A 7,683-nucleotide genomic window follows, 5' to 3' on the forward strand; every position below is an offset into this window, starting at 1 on the left:
AATCTCATGAAACCTAAATTATCATCAGGCCTCTGTCAAAGTGCCTGTAGGATTCCCAGGACAACTGCAGTTCTAAGCCATTTGTGTGGCAGCAGCACACAGCAGCAGGACATTGCTGAATAATTTAAGGAGGGAGTTTATATGTGTTTGACTACATGACACACTCCTATGGGAGAGAACGCCCTGAGGAGGCTTTCTCCTGTGGACTATAAATAGAGCTAGAGGTGTTATTCAGTAATGTGTCTCAAAGGCATCCCAACAACTGCTGAATATCCTCTCCCATCCTCTACATAGCAACAAAAAATGCCCTGGAGAAATGGCATGAGGACTGGCAAATCCCCCAAAGTGGGCTGTTAGTGGAAGATCACTGAACAGCAGCAGTTCCCATGGAATGGCAATGAGTAACTCTAGGTCTGGTAGATGTCAGGGCTTTTTATGAATGACAAGGAAAGGATATGAGAAATTATCTACCATCTTTTCCCCTTAAGTTTTTCTAAAATATCACTCTGGAAATGGGAGAAACTCCTCATTGCCTGACATCCTTGGGCCTTTCTGGAAAAGAAATATTCGCCAAACACAAGGGGTTTCTGTTAAGGGATGCTACTATGGCTTATTTTAAAACTTTTCAGAGAAACCTGAGACTGAGGAGGGGCTGACAAGTCACATCCTCACATCCCCACAAGGATCCTTTGGCATCCATTTGCTTTAACCCGATGCAGGGGAGCAGCTGACTGTATTTAAGTAAAGGCATGTTAAAAGAGAATGCCTCCATCTCCATGCTGCTGCTTCTCACAACATGAGCCACGATGGAATATCTGCTTCCAGAGGTAGTGGGGTTGTGAGTGGGGATTTAAGACAACATCTGGATGCACTAAAGGTGAAGGCGACAGAGCTTCCAGCAAGCCTGTCCAGACAGCTCCACCAATGTCTCAAATTGCAGGAATTTCCTGAACATGAATATTAATCATAAGATACATTTTTTCATGACAAGTTCTTTCTCTCTGCGTTTGTCTGAAAACTTAGTTTGCCTTTTGCTTCATAAATATTTTTAAAATATTTTCTTCAGAAGGGATAACTGTAAGAAAATCAAGCATCAGCATTTCTTACACTGTATGAAGAAAACCTAATTGTTTTCTCCAGTGGTCAAAGTTGGCTATAGTAAAAACACTCAGTATTTGCAAGGTAATATGAATAGGTCTGTGTTATCTTGTGATGTCTAAGAACTTGTTGTTATCTTGGCAGTACAGCTAGAGCACTGAGCAAGGGACTACTTGTGGCCTTTCTTCTATTTAGGCTTCTCAAAAGACACAGCTTACACCATCATAGCATCTAAGTGTGTCCACATCTTAACTGTTGAATCCATTGGCCAGCTTCAGCCAGATTGAGAGACAGGCAGCCAAATCATTGTCACTATATCTCTACAGATTTCTTGACAACAGGCATCTTGACAGGGGAGAGGAGAAGGCCACAGAATGATCTCATTCCTGATCAGATAATCAAATTGATGGAGTCACTGTACAGGAAATAAAGTGAATCTTAACACTGCAATTAATAAAACTCTAAGAAAAAGTATACTGGTAACAAGATAACTATAAAAAGCTTTGTGGTGGTGGTGGTGGTGATGTTCTTGGTTGTTTTTTTTTAAATGCACTACAAGAATTTCATACCCATCAGACTCAATGTTAGCTCACATAATGGCTTGCATTAGAAATCAAGATATGAAATGTAACTGCAAAAATCTCACTATACATATCTATGCAATAATCTTGTTATCTTGAATTAAGTGCTTCAGCAAGTATATGAGAACATTTAAGATAGATTTAATCCAGGAAAGCACAGCATGGTTTATACCACAGTTGAAGGTAAGAGGTTCACTGCTAGATAAAATCGGAGCATTGCATGTCAGAACTCAGACTGCTTTTGATCATCCAGCAGCTGTCTGCTCTGCTCTGTGCAGATCTAATGTGTCTGTACTGTACTAGATCAGGACTGGCAATGGAAACTTGCACCTACCTTTAATCATCGTACATGTGACATGGGCCAGTGCTTTACAGTCTCCATCTTCCCCTTGCTAAAGGAAGGAACTTGCTGGCTGCTGTAGCTACTCAACCTGTGGAAGAAGTTGCACAGCTTAAAGACATATTGCTCTAATTTTAAAATTTCTTGAAGAATTTTTGGTGTGTTTCAGATATCTGGACTCTTCTATCAAATTTTTCTGTGACTTTGTTGAATATAATTCTATTAGCAATTGTTTTGAGCTCTATCACATACCTTCCCCAGGAGTGTGAGAAAAGCAGCAAAAGGATTTTGGCTGAGAATCAGCAGCAGGAGGTGATGTGAGGGCTGCCAGGGTACTCTCAATGTTCTAGAGAAGGCATTGGATGGTTTCTGAACAGTTAACTGTGGAGTAGTGCAATTCAATGGCAAGTAGACACAAATGAACTGTTCTTTAATCTTTAATACCAATCTTTTGCTGAAGGCTGAGAATGCAATCCCTTTAAATCAAAATGACTGCTCACTATTCATGCAGGTTTGTTTGTTTTCAGCTGAAATGTAAGAAAGAAAGACAGACAAGCTTTTGCAATAAGAATTAAATAATAACTGGCACACCACCATTTAAAGTGTCTGGCATGCGTTAGAACTAGAAAAAATTGGCAAATTCAGTGGATAAATTTTTTTAGGACCAAGTGCTGAACCTCCAGCATACATGAATTGCAGCTGGCTGGAGGTTTTGGCATTTGGAACACCACACACGGAAAGTAAATACAGTGTTTGTGGAAGAACTGCACTTGTTACAATGCCTATTTGCCAATTAGATCTTTAGTTTTCTATAAAGTAGAAATCAAAACTCTTCTGAGGGATGGTTGGGGAAATCCACATTTTAAATGAAAGTGTAATGTGTGTATTTTAAACAATACTTGAAGAGCTACAAGGATTGTTCTTTGCTAATGCACTGAGAGAACATAGGGCAAAGTTTGGGCAAGGGACAAGTGCAGTTTCATATGGCTTTTCAGCTACAGTTGTTTGCCCAGACTTCCAGAGCAAGGTTGATTATGAGATTTGTTAAGTAAAAATGAACTTATATGAAGAAAAAATGATTTCATAGTAGACTGAGTAAGGCTATGGATATGCAGATAATTTTAATTGATGTGAGACTAGCAGACTTTGCATTGTTGTCCTAGATTAATCTTCTTTGCCATGTATTCTACGTGGGGTTTTTCACTCCTGAAGGACAATGCCTTTTCAAAACCCTTAATAAAAATTAACAATGTGAGTCATGTTGGAAGCCAGTGCAGATCCTTTGTTAACTGTTGTGAACTTTAAAGACCTTCACAGAGACCCAATGGCATTTCCAGAGGGATAACTCTTGGAAGTTCTTTTCAAATCAGTCTCACTGATCATCAGGTTCATTGCTATCGTAATTCTGTAAGAGAGGGTAAATCCAATGAGAGTGTTTCTCTGGCTTGGAAATTGGTTATAGTAAAGAAGCGCAGACAGAAGCAGCAAAATAACAGAATTTGCTTCTAAGTTTGTGTTTTTATGGAGTATAGAAATGAGCAAGCACACGTTGTTCAATACAGCATGGCAGCAGAGGATATGCCAAGACCAAAAACCCATAACATCAAACACACTACATTCCTGTTTCATAAACCCTACTGCAATATTGTCAATAAATGTCAAGAGAAGTTTTCTGCTTGAAGTCAGTAACTTGTTATAAGGTAAGTATGTAACACAAATATGTCACTGACAATTTATTTGACAAAGAAAAATATATTGGGTAGATACAATTTACTCAATTGATCTTGCATGGAGGAACTACCTTCCTTTTTCCAATTTGCAAAATTCTGGATCAAGAAACGGAAAGGTAACTATTTATTTCCAAACAGCATAATTTCCTTAAAATGTAGGTTATTTAGAGAATAAGATGGGGCTATGGAATCTTGTTTTTGGATACTTTAGAATGCAAAAACTTATGTAAGTTGAAAATATCATCTTTCACTCCAAAAAACTCCTTGATTTTCTCCTCAATTTGCTAGAGGTTGCCTGCATCTTCTAGAGGCCTTCCAGAATACAGCAAAGGAAGCAGGCACTACTAATCCTTGTGCACTGCCTGAAGAATTAAGTACTGAGGTAAGTTGATTAAAGATATTTGTTGCTGCAGGTGTAATCTGAGGCAGTGAGGTTGCAGGTGTTAGTGATGATGACTGAGCTGATGGAGATTGGTGGAAGCTGAAGCCAGAACCTAAATAGGTCTTCTGCTGCTAGAGAGGTGTATGGTGTGAGGGTATGTTGTTGTGTTTGCTTTGTGTGATTGTAAGTGATAGAGGAAGATTTTGGGGAGCAGCTGCTGGTGAGGGCAAATCTGAGGCTCTGATTGCTGAAGGCATTACTGGAACTAGTGCAGGCCCAGTCCTCTGCAAGGTAAGTGCTTGGTTAGCATTTAATTTATGATTGCTGCGATGGTTTTCTTCTTTGTTTCTAATTAAATCTTCTTTTTCTCAAGAAAAAGAAAAAATCTATTATTTTGCTTTATGCTCAGGATCCTCATTTGTGAAATATTTTGCTGCTTGTCTGTGAGGTTGCTGAAGTGACTTGTGTTGTTGGCATTATCTTCTGTGGTGCAGAGAGAGATAAGGATACCTAAATTTTTTTTTTTTTTTTTCCATTTCAAAGAGTGTTCTGTTTCCATGAGAACTGAAATAAGCACTTTCAAATAACAGCTATTTCTGCAACAGATAAGAGGACTAAATACTTTTTCTGTTTTGCTGTGCTGCATGTTTGGTGCGATGGGAGGGATTACTTAACCAAGAATTCCCTGTAGTTTGTATTGATCTTTGGGCTTTCATGAGAGCAATATATTTCTTGTTAATGTTTCAGAAGCAGTTTTTAAAATTATGTTTGCAGATAAATGTTGTAAGAGGATCTGAATTTAGCTGAATATTAAACAATGTTCTTTGTTGTTCTCCCTTAATTATAGTAAAAAAAATCTTCTGCGTAGTCATTCAAAAAATACTGAAGCTCCTCTGTAGTATAATGTGAGAAATATAATGTTTTTGCCATCTCACTCTTAATGTGTACAGTTGTTTTGCCCTCTTATTTCTGAATATTGTCTGTGAAGGTGAAAAACAAGTTATTTTGGTTAAGTGAGTACTGAACCCTGTTTCGAGCTTGTTTAGTTTTCTTCTAGGACACAAGGGAGAAGATAGTTATGAAAACTTAAACACAGATTTAACACTGATGACCAAAGCTTTGAGACTAGAGGTTATATGTTATGAGTTCTTAAAACTAAAAAACTCAATAAGTACAGCCAGAAGGTATTACGTCCCTTTTTTAAATAAGCCACTTCTTAGTTCTTCAGGTTTAACAACTAATTCTATACATGGATATCTTCTGTTTATTGTTAACCCTATGTAACATTCAGTGCTTCACTTTTTTTTTTTTTTTTAAGAAGTGGTGTTTGCTTTGCTGGTTGAGTGATGTGTGAGTAGGCAGTGTCAAAAAGGGCACAAATCCGATGCATTTATGTAGGAAGTGAGCTGTCACTGTTCCAGTGTTGCAACAGTTTCTTCTGATTAGATGCCCTGGGTTTCAGTCTCATGCAGGTAAATGTTGCTAGGATGTGTGCTAGTGGGTCAATATACAAACTGCTTTATACACATACAGAAACTTAGTGCAAAGTATGCTGAGTCTGTCATAAGTCACTGTCTATTAACCGTGAGTTGTAGAGTGGCTGCAGGATGCAAACATGAGCTGTGGGGCAGCCTGTCTACAAAAGAGGTCTGAAATTCTTTCCAGTCAGCACAGAAGGCAGTGCTGAACAAGCCATACTTTGCACAGGTAGATATCTGTATTTCAGATTAAAGTGGTTTTGGCACGAAATCTTACTGGCTGTCTCTGTCATCTAGTGTGCCCTAAAGTAGAGGAGTACCTCTTTGTTTATGAGTGTTAATACAATGGAGCTGCTTCTTAAAGCTTAAGCCATCTGAGGAAGAAATTTCTTGCCTGATTAATCTAAAGATGGTGAACACAACTGGGTTGGGTAAAGCAGCTGTGTGCTGAAGCTCAAGAGACCTTTCGAGTTCCATGTTTCCTCACACCTGAGTCTGGATCACAGAATGTGGTGTTAGGGCCTGTGAGGAGAGGGCCTGCCAGGTCATGTCACATAGGTAACAGACAAGGCTGGATGCTGGGTCTCAGTGCATACGTGTGACCTTGAAGTTGAGTGAGCATAGCTGCAGACAGTCTGAGCAGATGAATGACTTAATGTGGTTACTGGTTTAGAACAAGAAAATGCAGGAATGGACGTGAAACAAATGTTTTGGGGGGAAATGTGCTTGAACAACTCCGTGAAGTGTAAATGAGTTGGGGAATTGGAGGATCCGTGGGTGACATGGGGAGTGGCTTTCTGATGCAATCTGTGTCTAACCTGTTTATTTTATAATTCCTTTGCAAGCAGTCTGCGAGAGAAATAACAGCAATTTTCCATCCAATGTGACATCCTGAAATCCAAAGTTGTTAGTTAAACATATGATTTGCGTGAAGGGTGTAATTCCTTGGCCACTTCTCTCACAAAAATGTTACAGGAACTTAATTGCTAAATTATTTGCAATTATCAGCTAGAAATAATAAAAAAAAAAAATGCAAGGGTGGGGGAAGGATGGTTCCATCCATAAATCACTTATATTCAATAAATAGCAATTTCTATCAGTAGATCTATTTTCTATCACTTTGTGTTCTGCTAGAACGAAGTCAGTTGTTTGTTTGATTTCTAAACTTAATTAACTGTGGCCACTGTGATAACTCTGGATGGTAGTTCTAGCAGCATAGAGGTACTCTGGGGTGCCACTTAAGGACACCAGCATTAAAAGAGGGAAATATTTCTTCTTGAGTACTACTGAACTCGGGATCATGGTACACTACTAAACATCATCTGGCAGCCTTAATTTGCAGTTAATACAGTTGTTTAGGTAAACTTTTCAGGGGATGGAGTGGAGAGCACTTTTAAGTGAAAGCTTTTATGGATTAGAAAATATATACTGTAAATCATGGTTGTGTATGAGACCAAGTGCAGATGTGTGGTGCTGTAACCTTGTTCCAGCACAGTCTTGTTGGACTCGGCGTGAAGCCTTCTGCTAGGCCCATGCATTTAAATGAAGCTGCTAACAGCGCTCCTCTTCTATGTCCTGGCAAACATAAATGTGAGTGTTACAACAAACTGTAGCTAAAGTTGTGCCTTGGCAGCAGGTCTCAGTACTGCCAGCTCATTCTTGAGGGTAGGAGAATTTTATATGCAGACACCGGGTATTTTAGGAGCAGCTGTGATTCAGGGGTTGAGTGCCTGATCTCTAAAGATATAACTCGCATCTCTGAAATGTTAATGGATGGTTTGAGTTGCGATGTTGAATTTTCTTTAGAACCTGCTTGTTTGGTGGAACTCTTCAAGGCAACTGTGGTTTAGCTTCAGCAGGAGAATGAAACTGAGAAAATGAAGATGAGGAGGTCACTCTTTCAACTGTTCAACTTCAGATCTTACTGTGCTTGCAGTTGTCAGGTGATACACCTGCTGTTGGAGAGCAAATGGGTACCTTCACAATCTGGCTCATCCTTACTTGTGTGTTTCTGGTCATAGAAGTAGGAAAGTTGCTCCTCCCTACTTTAATTACCCAGCTTTCCCCCCCCCCC

At 39.2% G+C, this 7,683-nt stretch overlaps 1 long non-coding RNA gene across 1 annotated transcript in view; it reads left to right on the top strand.

Annotated features, from left to right (window-relative positions):
* The first annotated feature begins 4,217 nt into the window (after positions 1 to 4,217).
* Positions 4,218 to 7,683, top strand: part of LOC116216888 — a 20,677-nt gene continuing 17,211 nt past the window's right edge. The window contains exon 1 of the long non-coding RNA XR_004160513.1: positions 4,218 to 4,422. This is a non-coding gene — a long non-coding RNA (uncharacterized LOC116216888). The remainder of the gene's footprint in view (positions 4,423 to 7,683) is intronic.

Source organism: Meleagris gallopavo, chromosome 8, assembly GCF_000146605.3.
Source record: "Meleagris gallopavo isolate NT-WF06-2002-E0010 breed Aviagen turkey brand Nicholas breeding stock chromosome 8, Turkey_5.1, whole genome shotgun sequence".
Taxonomy (NCBI): Eukaryota; Metazoa; Chordata; class Aves; order Galliformes; family Phasianidae; genus Meleagris; species Meleagris gallopavo.